Genomic DNA, 12,789 nt, shown 5'->3' with positions numbered 1-12,789 from the left:
AAGAAAAAGTTTCTTTCTGTAAAGAAAAAGTTTAAGGAGGAAACCTATATATTCTTCAGAACCAGGTATTCACGGCAATATTTCCTAAATCTTGCTAAAAGACTACAAAACAAAACATTCCCTCTTAAAAGAGGCTTTTGAGGGATATGGAGCACAATGTGGGAGGAGCCCAACCCTGCTCAGTAAGGGTTGCAGTGGGAAAGAAAAGCTGAGAAGCTTCAAATGGAAACTTTTACAATTAAAAAATACTCCCTTCATTGTAATAGAAATGTTGATTTTTCAATTTCACATTTGTAGTGGTTTGGTCCAAAATACTCATTACTGTTTACCTTCTGTGAGATAAGAATTAGGAGAAAAGCAAAGCAGGCACCAAATTTGAAAGAATATAAAGAAATTTATTAACAGACCTAAAAGAAGAAAGAGGGGGGAAAAAAAATCATACCACACCTTCAGAACACTTCTCCTCCCCCCACCTTTCTCCCTTCTCCCAGTGACAATGTAAAAAGACAGCCCTTGAGATGTTCAGTCTGTTTATCACTTCCATAATAACCTTGTTCAGTCCGTTTAGGAAGAGGAGTCTCTCTTGCCCATGCTATCACAACAAGACAGCTGCCCGGGCTGGTTCTCTGCTCGCATGCGAGTCCCTTCCCTGACTTGCAGCATTTCCCACAACTGCTTTCAAGGGTCCACTCTTGAATTACTGGGGTAAAATTTTAAGGTTGAGCTGTTCAGAAACAAAAGTTCTCTTCACCCATCTCTGGGAGCATTTTATCTCTAAGAACAGAGACCCTTCTCCTTCCCTGGGAGCAAAGGGTCCTCCTCATCTTCATCTCTAGGACTATCTCTGGGAGCATCTCTAGGAACTGAGGTCTTCCCCTTTCCATGTGGAGTAAGAGTCCTCATCGCTTCCATCTCTCCCTGTTCAAACTTCTCATCAAATTACAGCTGCTTCAGCATCTGCCTATCTCAGTGCAGGTGCTTTTGCTCTCAAGTACAAGTTGAACGCTCCACCCCCCATGCCTTCTTGAAATTACAATGGGATACTCTGATATATCACAGCTTTACAACAGAATTTCAGCTTTAAGCATCTCCTCTTTCTCCTCCCTCAGGGTTTCAGCTCTTCACAGCACTAAAAGGGTTAATCTCACCCAGGCCTTGCAGCTGGAATGTGGCTTATCTCGGTGGAGAGGGGGGAGAGCCGCTCCCGCTGCCCACAGCAAGGCAGTGGGGGGGTTCTGCGGGTGGAACAGGGCCCATCGGCTCCAGGATGGCCGTGGCCCGGCCCGGCCTGGTCCGAGCAGGGCCTGGCCGGGCCCGCTGGCCCCCACACGGGGCCCGCAGCCGCCTGTCCCAGCGCCGGAAACGAGAGAGAGAGAGACTCTGCCCGGCGTTTGTCTATTCTTAAGTGTGTATCACAGAGGCGGTCACAGTTTTAAGTGGCTTAAAAAATTGTCCATATTCAAACTGGCCATCTGATAGGTTCTGTCAAGTCATAGAGGAAGCTGTAAGCACCCCTTTGCAAGAACATCACTTTCGGGACTATGCTTTACTAACACATGACAACATTCTAGTACTACTAAAAAAAAGACATTTTTATAATTTAAAGTCTCATAGCCTTACCTTGCAGATTCTTTTTTTGGCATTCCACTTGAATTTTTATTTTGTTTTTTGTATTTATATTTTGTTCCTATTAAACATAGAGCTATAATGCAAGCATTCTATACTTCCCTCCCTTTCCAATCACTTTAGATGATTTTCTTTCCAGACAAACAATAAGTATAAAAAAAATCATTTCTGCTTCAGAGTTGCCACTCATGTGGAACTAAACTAAATCACACAACAATTAACAATATGTTAATGAACTAAGCCAGAAGTTTAATGGAGATGAAAAAACCATTTCTAGCAGTTATAGTAGGAGATTATTTTAAACAAAAGTTTTCTGCAGCTAAATACATCACATAAACAATAAATTCCAGTTTGTGATTACAAAAATTGATTTTTATTTGCAGTAATTGGCAAATTCAGCAAAAGACAGAGACTAGAAATGGAGCATTTCCTGCTACAGATAAAATTGAAACTTTATCATCTTGTAAAAAGCAGAGCATGGCAACCATAAAGCACAAGGGTTTTGGTGAGTGATCACCACACCTGGTATTATTTAATAGACTAAATTCTAGCAGAAGGTATAGTTGTTTCAAACCGAAACTAATGCAATATTGTCTTCAGAGGGGCCACAGTTTATATTAAACTGATCTTAATGCAACAAAACATGAGTTCTCAAGTTATGAGATTAAAATATACCTGATATTACAAAAAGCAGGTGGTTTATACATCTTAAGTAGGTATATATCTTGTTAGCATAAATCCTGTTAACATTAATCTCCATTTTCATATACATATTTTACCTCCCCCTCACTTGATGAATTGAATTCTAAAATATTTACAAGGAGAAATATTAGGCAAAGAAAGGTTAGGTCAGAAACCTGCAGAAATATTTATGAATACTTTTTCATCCTCCCCAAATTCCTTTAATATGATTTAATACTAAAACAAAAACAAACAAACAAAAAAAAAAAAAAAACGAAAAACAAACCCCAACAAAATCAAAAAGTTGTTAAGCTAAGAAACCTTTTAGCTCAGAAAATTACTGCATTGATTGTAGTTTTGAACTCCTCATTGCTGTTTCTCACTCTCTATAAATTTCAAAAAGAACCAGCAATGGTATCCCCAGGACACAAATGGTGGGTGATATCTGACTGGGCAGGTTTGTGTGCCTGGAATTCAGAGGAGAAATGAAATTCACCCTTGCTTAAATGGCAGCTTCACCCACTGCTGCAAATGCAGACTCTGTGTGAGATGCACATGGGGAAAGGACTTTGACAGCATCTGTGACCATTCCTGGCCACCAAAACCTTTCTGCATTTCACCACCAGATACATACAAGCTCATCTGGGTACATCATTTTCTCTGCATTCCCAAAATGTCTTTGTTGTTGTAGTGGTTTGGTCCAAAATACTCATTACTGTTTATCTGCTGTGAGATAAGAATTAGGAGAAATGCAAAACAGGCACCAAACTTGAAAGAATATAAAGAAGTTTATTAACAGACCTAAAAGAAGAAAAAAAAAAAATACCACCTTCAGAACTCTCCTCCTCCCCCCACCTTCCTCCCTTCTCCCACTGACAATGTGAAAAGACAACCCTTAAGATGTTCAGTCTGTTTACCACTTCCATAATAACCTTGTTCAGTCCATTTAGAAAGAGAAGTCTCTTCTTGCTCATGCTATGAAAACAGTATCACAACGAGCCAGCCGCCCACTTCCAAATATTGTTCAGTCCATTTAGGAAGAGGAGTCTCTCTGCCTGCGTGTGAGTCCTTTCCCCCGACTTGCAGCTTTTCCCGCAACTGCTTTCGAGGGTCCACTCTTGAAGTTTTTTGGGGTACAATTTTAAGGTTGAGCCGTTCAGAAACAAAAACAGAGGCCCTTCTCCTTCCCTGGGAGCAAAGGGTCTTCCTCATCTTCATCGTTAGGACTATCTCTGGGAGCATCTCTAGGAACTGAGGTTTTCTCCTTTCCCATTTGGAGCAAAAGTCCTCATCTGGTTCATCTCTACGGACTGAGGTTTTCTCCTTTCCCGTTTGGAGCAAAAGTCCTCATCTGGTTCATCTCTCCCTGTCCAAACTTCTCATGAAATTACAGCTGCGTCAGCATCTACCTATCTCAGCGCAGGTGCTTTTGCTTACGAGTTGAACACTCCACCCCCCAGATCTTCATGAAATTACAACAGGATACTCTGATATATCATAGCTTCACAACAGAATTTCAGCTTTAAGCATCTCCTCTCTCTCTTCCCTCAGGTTTTCAGCTCTTCACAGCAATAAAAGGGTTACTCTCACCTCGGCCTTGCAGCTTTGCAGCTGGAATGTTGAATTTTTCTTATCGCAGTGGAGAGGGGGGAGAGCCGAGCCGCTCCGGCTGCCCACGGCAAGGCAGTGGGGGGGGGTTCCACGACTTGAACAGGTCCATCGACCCAGGATGGCTGTGGCCCGGCCCGGCCTGGCCCAAGCAGGGCCTGGGCCGGGTCCGCTGGCCCCCGCACGGGGCCTGCAGCCGCCTGCCCCAGCAGCGGAAACGAGAGAGAGCTTGGAGGGGGAGTTTGCCTATTCTTAAATGTGGATAACAGAGGTGATCACAACTTTAAGTGGCTTAGAGAATTGTCCATATTCAAACTGGCCAGCTGATAGGTTCTATCAGTTCCCAGAGGAAACTGTAAGCACCTCTTAGCAAGGACGTCCCTTCCGGGACGATGCTTGCTAACCTATGACAGTTTTTCTTGCTAAAGACAAAGCTACTTCAGCCATTTTAGAGTTGCCATTAATATCATTTATCTTGTTCATTAATGGTCTTAATTCTGTTTAGAACTCTTAGTAAATGTTTTTCTTAAGGAAGTCAACTCATTTGTCTGGCATGGATTTTTCTGTTTGTCTATTGTCCATATGCTCATCAAATCCAAAATATAATTGACTGCATAAGCTTATTTGCATAGCTTCCCATCTGTCCCTGTCAAGTAAACTTTGTTTTATTATTTACTAATGGAAAATTAACCTTCTGTGCTCTTGAAAAATGAATCAGTCACCTCCATTAGGTAATGCATTGTCCTATTGAATTTGTAAGGCTGATACCCCTTTGCAAAGGAGGGCCCTATTAGCAGCAACTATTAAGGGAGGAGACCAAGCACATGGCTCTACCATCTCCAAGCAGGAACAGCACTGGACTGCATAACAGTTTCTGCTTCCTTATATTTGATTAAACTTTGTCACTAGAGCCTCCACAAGACACTCTATAACCATTCTGTAACTCAAACTAAAAACAGAAATTATATTATATACAGAAATTGCAACTTCAAGGTGTGATAAAGTCATTCCTGGAATGATGCCACAGTACATCTGGTTAATAAGTACTGAAAGGAACATGATTCCTTTCTATTCACGTATATTTAATAGATAAATTCCTATTCCTACTAACACTTAACACATACCAAAATTAGATTTGAAAAGAAAAGTGATATTAACTTCAGATTGCCTTATAATTGTGCAGCAAGTAGGATTTGGTTGATTTAGACCATGCGCACCAATTGCAGCCATAACCCTAACTCCACAGCCTCTGAATGCATCCAAGACAATGGTCGTGCCACATACAGACACAGGCAGAAGGATATATTTCCCCCAAAGGAAACAGCAAGATCCGTAATTTATCTTCTCATATAAAGGGAAAATACCTCTTTAAGACTGAGGGATACCTACAGTAACAAACAAGGAGGGTAGGTAAGTACAACACATGTGAGCAATCCCTATTCACTCAACCGGCAGGGAAAGCTTTCATCAGGAACAAAGGTTGATAAGTTAGGTTTCAGCATTCTTGTACAACTCTGTTTTGTGCCAAAATTAAACATAAAGAAACTGGGGAAGTGCCGAGGAACAAAAATTCACTTCCCTGAGGTTTCTGAAAACTAACATGGTGTAGAGCTGTGATCTCCATTACAGCACAGATGCTGCCATACACAGCTATTTAAAAAGCAGCATCATGGAAACAGTGCAGTTAAAGTGTAATACACCATGTCCCTGGCAGCAGGGTCAGATTCAAACATTGCAAAAGTGCTTTGGCAATGAGATTGCAAAGCATGTGAACACTGTCTAAAAGTATGCTTGTATATTTTATTCTATCTACATGAATGGGATCAGTAACCTTTACATTTGAAGGATATTTTTTTATACCAAGCAGAAATAATCAATTAGGCTTTTAATTGACTCCCAAACAGCAAGACTTACAGGTGCATTTACTTAGCTCAGAAGCAGATGATGGCTAGGTCTTGTTACTGGCCCTCATATGCTACTATGGGTAAAAACAGAAATCTTACCCCCAGGTTGATTTGCACTGCAGGGGTATCTCCAAGCAACGTTGGAAAAATTCATCACCTGCTTCAGCTGAGCCAAAGACCCACAGAAAATGAATCCATACAGACACCTCCCAAACAGGAGCAATACACATGTTTTCCTGCTATAAATTCAACCCAAGTTTGTTATGACGCAGGAGCTGACTGGTGTTGCTTTTGACTGATTTTGTAGCCTAGGTCAGACTCCCAAGAAGAATAGCTCTGTTTCCAATCAAGAGCTTTGGACACAACTAAAGAAACACATAAATGTATTCAGATTCCAATAGGAAAAGGAAATCTATCCATAAATAAATATATATATACACACAGACACCAGTTTGGGTCACTGCTGATAAAAGTCCTTGGGTTCCACGTGTTGTCTGAGAGCATGCTGAGTATTCAGATACAGGCTTTCCTCTTTAACAGAAACTAAAGAGTAATATATCCCCTCATCTCTCCTTTCTGTGTACCACAGAGGAGGAGGGGACCACTCTCCTACCATTTTAGGCTTGTTCTTGCACAACTGGACTGGGATGCAAACACAGAAGTGGCTTCCTTGGAAAACTGATTTGGCCATGCTTTGTGAAGTGACATGGTGCTTTTCTATTCCCCCTTCCCAAAGAGCCCTGGGAAGAGGAAGACAGAATTGGTGGCCTGGCTCTGCCACTTGGTACCCCAGAAGGAGAAGTAGGAGGGGCAGAGGCTCAGGAGTGACACTGCTTTGCACAGAAGAGCCCGGGTTACCCAGTGTAATTTGCATTGTGCATTTCCTCAGCTTTCTAAAAGGTAGAATTTGAACTTAGCTAAGTATTTCTTGGGTTTCAGTGTGTATTTACAATGTACGGTGTAGAAAATAAATGTGAAATGAAATAAAGAATATATATACCTTAGACAGGTATACCTTCTACTTTCAAATAAACACGCTGTTCTCATAGATTTCTATGGGAGTCCTGCGTGAATAACGACCAAATAAAAACTTTGCAATCTACCTTTGTGTGTTTTTATACATTACAACTCATAAATATGCAATATGGACACAAAATATCCTCAAAGAGACTGCAACCATCCAGAAAAAAAAAGAAAACCAAAAACCAGAAATATTATAGCTTCTCTTACTCAGTTTTTAAAAGCTGCAGTGTTGTTGGCATACTTGTTTAACTTTTCAGAAATTCAGTTAAAATACGCCTTTTGTGTTGTTCCAAGATGTTGTAAGCCTGCTCCTTTGAAATACTTAGTGCTGCACATGGAAGTTTTTGTGGATACTGAACACACACCTGAGCACAATTTAAAATAAAGCCATCCTATGAGCAGTGGTGCCCAGGCAGTGGCCTTGCTTCCAGCAGCATCTTGTGGTCCTTTGCCAAGACTGTACGAAAGACTTCAAATACCTGATTTACATAGTCCAAATCATTCCCATCTCAAGTGTACTGATGTGTGATTTGATAATCTGCCTGGAAGGCTGATCGGTGTTGCTCCCTGGTGCTCACCCAGGGGAGTACAATCCATGCTCAATCCGTGTCTGGTCGGTGACTTCTGGCTGAAAGGTCTCAGACTCCAGGTGCCTGCGCAGGGTGCAGCACTGGGGCCACTGGTGCTCCCACGTGCTGTCAGAGTCTAAGCAGTAAATCCCAGCTGATAATCTAACCCAGTCAGCTGCACCCCAGAGCAATTAGCAGCTTGTAAACTTGAAGCACTACTCTAAAGCTAGAGATGCTAAAGCCAGTGTGAAAGAGTTTGGAGGATTAGATGTGCAGACTACTTAGCAAGCTTTACTTTGTGACAACAGACTGAAGCTAAAAATTATGAAGTGATAAATTCCCCAGGATGCTGCTCTAATCAAGGGGGTATACATAAACATTTCCTACCTGTGAACTGCACTCAAACATGGAATTATTTAATCAAAAGGAAATTTAAGTGCGTGAAAGGAAATATAGGTTTTATTATCTGCAGGCAATTGTTCAGTTGTACTGTTCCTGTTCATTGTCTGGGGGAACTGAGGTGATTCATGAATATATTCTGCTGTCATTTCCACAACAGCTGCAAGTTAACTGCTGAAATAGCAGAACAATTTTTATTTTGGTCCTGCTTAACTGCACCGTCTTCTGTCAATGCAAAACATGAATTATCCAAGGAGAATCAATCAAAAACTAAATTAAAATCAGACATCATAATTTCCCTGTCACAGGCTCATTTTCCTCATGTTAAAGGTGATGAAAGTTTATTAAGTCCAACAGTAAGGTGAGGAAAATTAGGCCCCACAGAAGTGGTGAATGAATTTTAGGAAATATGTGGGATTTATTTAGTGTTGCAGCACAAGCAGGCCAAGAACCAGCTGAATGTATTCTATAACAATAAGCAAAAAACCAAACAAGCAACAAAAAAAAAGGAAAGTCTGTTGAAAAATAAATAAATAAAGGCATTGGTGTATTGGAGGATTATTTTAAACATTGCTTGGACAGAAGTTTGGAGGAGTTTTTTTGTTTGATTTTTCTTTTAGTTGTAAATTCATCTTTATTGCCAACCTCTTGCTCCAGAGTGGGAAAGTCCATTATGTACCTGTTGTTTTAGACCACCAAAAAGACGATTTATGATCTTTTGCTCAGCACATCCAATTACAGTATAGAGCAGGAAGAGTAAAGAAATTCTCAAATTGTCCACATCCTTTTGTAGAAAAATAATGAATAGAACACCAGTCTGCAAAGCCTCATCCTACTGAATTAATATTGACTCAAAGGCAAATTCAATGTACTCCATATTTTATTTCTGTATAGATGATATTTATGCTATATTTTCATCTTCATGACTTTTATCAAGTCATTGTTTGCTGACACTCTTGATTTTAGGTATGATTCTGGCTCTCAAATGGTCACATAATCATTGGCCTCCTTTCACAGTCCATTATGTTAAACCAAAGCTACAAAAACAAGATTATTTCATCTCAGAGCATTTCAGAGACATTAAATATTTAAAAAGTTTTTCCTTTTAGCTGCTGAGTGACTCCTGAATAACCATTAAAAAAAAAAACAAAAAAAAACACCATCTAACAGATGCATTTGTAAAAAAAATCATTGGCATATGCAGACATTCGTTTATTTCACACTCAGTTGTTACCCTCTTTTGGCAGCGATGAAGTGACAAAATGAAGGGGAAAATGAAGCACTTGAACTCTGGTATCATAACGCAGATGCTGGATCCAGTGAACTATGCAGATCAGGTCAAGTGTACCCTGTCTCTGCTGCCCCCAGAGAGATTGCCTGGCATATCTGCAGCTGCAAGGGCAGAGGTTTCCATGTGTAGCAGTGTGACCTACATTTAAGGTGCACATACCCTTTACGTTTTCAGTAAACCAGTAACCTGCAATTAACATTTCAAATGGAAAATGTACTGCAGAAGGGTGGTGTTGTTCAACCTACTCTGTCACAAGTAATCATCATTTCCCAGTCCTTACACGACCAAGGCACATGCATAAAACATATTTCTTTGTCTGTTAGCATTCTCAGATTTCTGCCACCTTGCTACATCTAGCATCACACTGAAAAACTGAGACTCCTTTGACCACACAAGCATAAACAAACATAACAGAAAAAAAAACAATTGTATGAACACAAAGGCCTTGTGGAGAAAAAAGAAAATATACAGTTGTAAACAACCGAAAATTTACAGAGTGTGCATGGAGAGGCAAGGCTGAAATCTTCAGACCACTGGGAACACTCCCCTTATTCCACCTGAGCACTGAAAGATCAGACACTGGAGAGATAATTCCCCTGTGCCAAATAAGGTAATGTTTTTTGGAGTAGAGCTGACAAAAGTGCTTTACCTGATTCATGGGCCAGGTCCTCAACTTTGGCTTCTGGCAGACCCAGAAGAGGCAAATCAGAGACACCTCAAAATTAGTTAGGAAACAGCCTGTTTTCATCTCCTCCTGGCATCAGAGATCTTAATCTATTTGTGCAGGATTCTGTTTATTTGCTGTTGATGAAGAAATGGTTACCTGACTGCCTGTAGAACTGTAAGGAGCTAATATGACTTCCAGGTGAGGTTTGCCATCTCCTTGTCATACACTTGCTTTTCACTCTCACCTGACTGCTGAGTGTTCACAGGGACTCAGGAAATTCTTCTCTAGATATTTGGAGGTATGGGGAGTGCCAGTTTCTTCCACTGTCTCAGGCCTGACAGCCTGTGGCCAGTCCCTGTGACACCTTAGGTAGGTACGAAACAGGTGTGGGACCACAAGCTGAAAAGTACTGATGTAATGTATAAGTAAAAAGGAACACAATAATAAAGTCAAACTAACTGAAAATCCTTAAATCCCTTGAAAATCTTTTAAAGAGTTATTTAAAAGAGTCAAAGGTACAGACAATTTGAAAGCAGTCACCAGTGCTAGCAATATAAGAAAAAAATATTACTATTTGTTGTATTGAAGACTTCTGGAAGCAGTTTTACAGTGATACCACCATTGAATGCTCCTGTATGAAGTGTGTTTAAATGTGTTAAACATTTGGATATTCACATTTATATAGCATTCTGTGAAGATCCCAGGAAGGCTGGAGAAATGATACACTTTAGAGACAGCACATTAAAAAAATAGATAACCGTGAAGTTCAGCAATGGTTTGGCAGGTAAGAAGAAAAAATTTAAAAAACCAACAAAACCAAACACCAAAAAACAACCAGATGTGTGAAAGTAGGCCTAGTTCAAACACTACCCAGAGGATCTGTGCTATTTTGCTATGTAATTTCTGTGACACATCACAAATGAGCAATGCTCCAAAAGAAAAGAGGACACTGAGTCAGATCCTGATTTTAGTGAGGAACACTAACTGCAGCCCCAAAAGTAAGACACTGAGGTGAAATAGTTTGTGTTTCTCAAGTATTTTATCTTGGAGAATCAGTGAGTTGCTGACCAGGAGACATAGATTTAACAATTTTCAGCCCTGAAGAAATTTGCTGCATCATCTTAGTCACCAGATGTAAACAAGAGTAAAAGAAAAGTTGCATCAAAACCAAACATTGACTAGCTATCACATGCAAACACGAAATTTGGAAATCATCACAAAAATTGTAGGCACCGTGTATGATCCAGGAAACCAGGCAGGCATAAAATTGAAATATGGGGAAAAGCTTATTATACTTTAATGGTCTGCTCCCATGCCTAAAATATTTTACTGAAACTAGGTCAGGAAGCTCAGAATCTTGCAAGATCAAATGCAGAAAAAAACAATATTAGGACTAAAAAGAAAACTGGTGAAGAAATCGCATCCTGTTTTTGCACAGTGTTCATAACATGTTTCCAATATATCCAGTCTCTAGACTGCTCAACTAATTCTACAGACATCTTACACTTTTAAAAGTTTTACTTTTATCCTCTTTAGATATATAGATATAATTCCATAAGATTGTCCAGGCATGAAGTTATGGTGTTTGGAAAGCAGAAGCTCAGCTGGAGTTGAGACTTAACTACCAAGAGCAAAGAGAGCTTCTGTAGCTACATTAGTAGTCAAATACTCTCCTGAGTTCTCCCTGCTTTCAGCTGGAGATGAGATTGATGTTCCTTCCAACCTGAATCATCCTATAATATTACTACTTTTAATACTATTTCATTAAGCTATATTACCCTTTAGTAACTTAGTTAAATTAATTTATGTTAGTTGGAATTACAGAGAAAAAACCTCACAAGATTATATAAATAAAGTGAAAAATATCTGCATAATTCAGAAATAACTTGTGTGGGAATGAAAGTCCAAAATTTGCTTTTTATAAATGTCCTCTAGTATTTTTTTAAAGTCCATAGCTACAAATTTTGCATTCATTTGTATTCCATGAATACCCAATTATCAATTCATCCAAATCTCATCTGTCATTTTTGCATGTATTCATGCAATGCTCATTACAAGCGCATAAATCCGCTGAGGTCCTTTAGAATCCCATAGAGTGGTGTAAATTTCTGTCATATTCCTGATGTTTTAAAGTGTCTGCTCACTGTCCAAGAGGACACATGAAAAGACATTTTGATGTACAGTGTAAAACTTTTGGCCCATTTTATTCTGTGGTAAAAATTCTGTTAACATGCATGTACCTGCATATTGTTGCATATCATCCCAAGTCAGTGCCCAGACAGATACAGACAGTGGAGAGCACCACTCTCCTGCAAAGCAGCCATCTTCAGCTGAGGGGGAAAGTAGGAGGAATATATTGAAAAAAAAATTAAAATCAAACTGTTAACCCTCTATTTGTCCCACTCTTCCCCTAAACCATCATGTAATTCTTCCCTTGCAACTACCTTGTGTTTTCTCCCCCACCATACCAATTTTACTAGAGCAGGAATTATTTTGTAGCAGCAATTAATTTATCTGTTTTCTTCAATTTACAGTATTGAAAATCATGTAGCAAGTTCTATTTTACAGTTATAATCAATGTCTTCATGATGTGCTGAGAAAAAAAATATCCTGTTTGCTTGAAAATGGTCAAAGTACTCATTAAAAATATAAGCATCCAGAGAAATGTTAGGAAGGAAAATTCCTGATAATTATTTTCCAGCGTCTAAAAGCCATACCAACACATGTATGACACTGCTAGATAATAGTTCCTTTTTTTTTTTTTTTTTTTCTTTCTGGAGCATTGAACTGGAATTTTTCTTAAGATTAAAGAGTCCTTCTGTTCAAATTGAACTTGATTTAAAGCTCATTCTTGTTTTATTTCATACTGTATACACTTATTTTTATGAAATAAAAGGCAATATTTCACCAATCCTAATTGCAGGAGGCTTGGCTCCTGAGATAAAAAGTTTAAGAAGGCACAAAGCCCATAATCAGCACTCCATATTCTCCCAAGATCAGGTCCCAGAAGCCAGTGAGGTA

The sequence above is a fragment of the Corvus moneduloides genome, chromosome 10 (genome assembly GCF_009650955.1).
Source record: "Corvus moneduloides isolate bCorMon1 chromosome 10, bCorMon1.pri, whole genome shotgun sequence".
Taxonomy (NCBI): domain Eukaryota; kingdom Metazoa; phylum Chordata; class Aves; order Passeriformes; family Corvidae; genus Corvus; species Corvus moneduloides.
Note: the sequence above shows the minus strand (reverse complement) of the source record.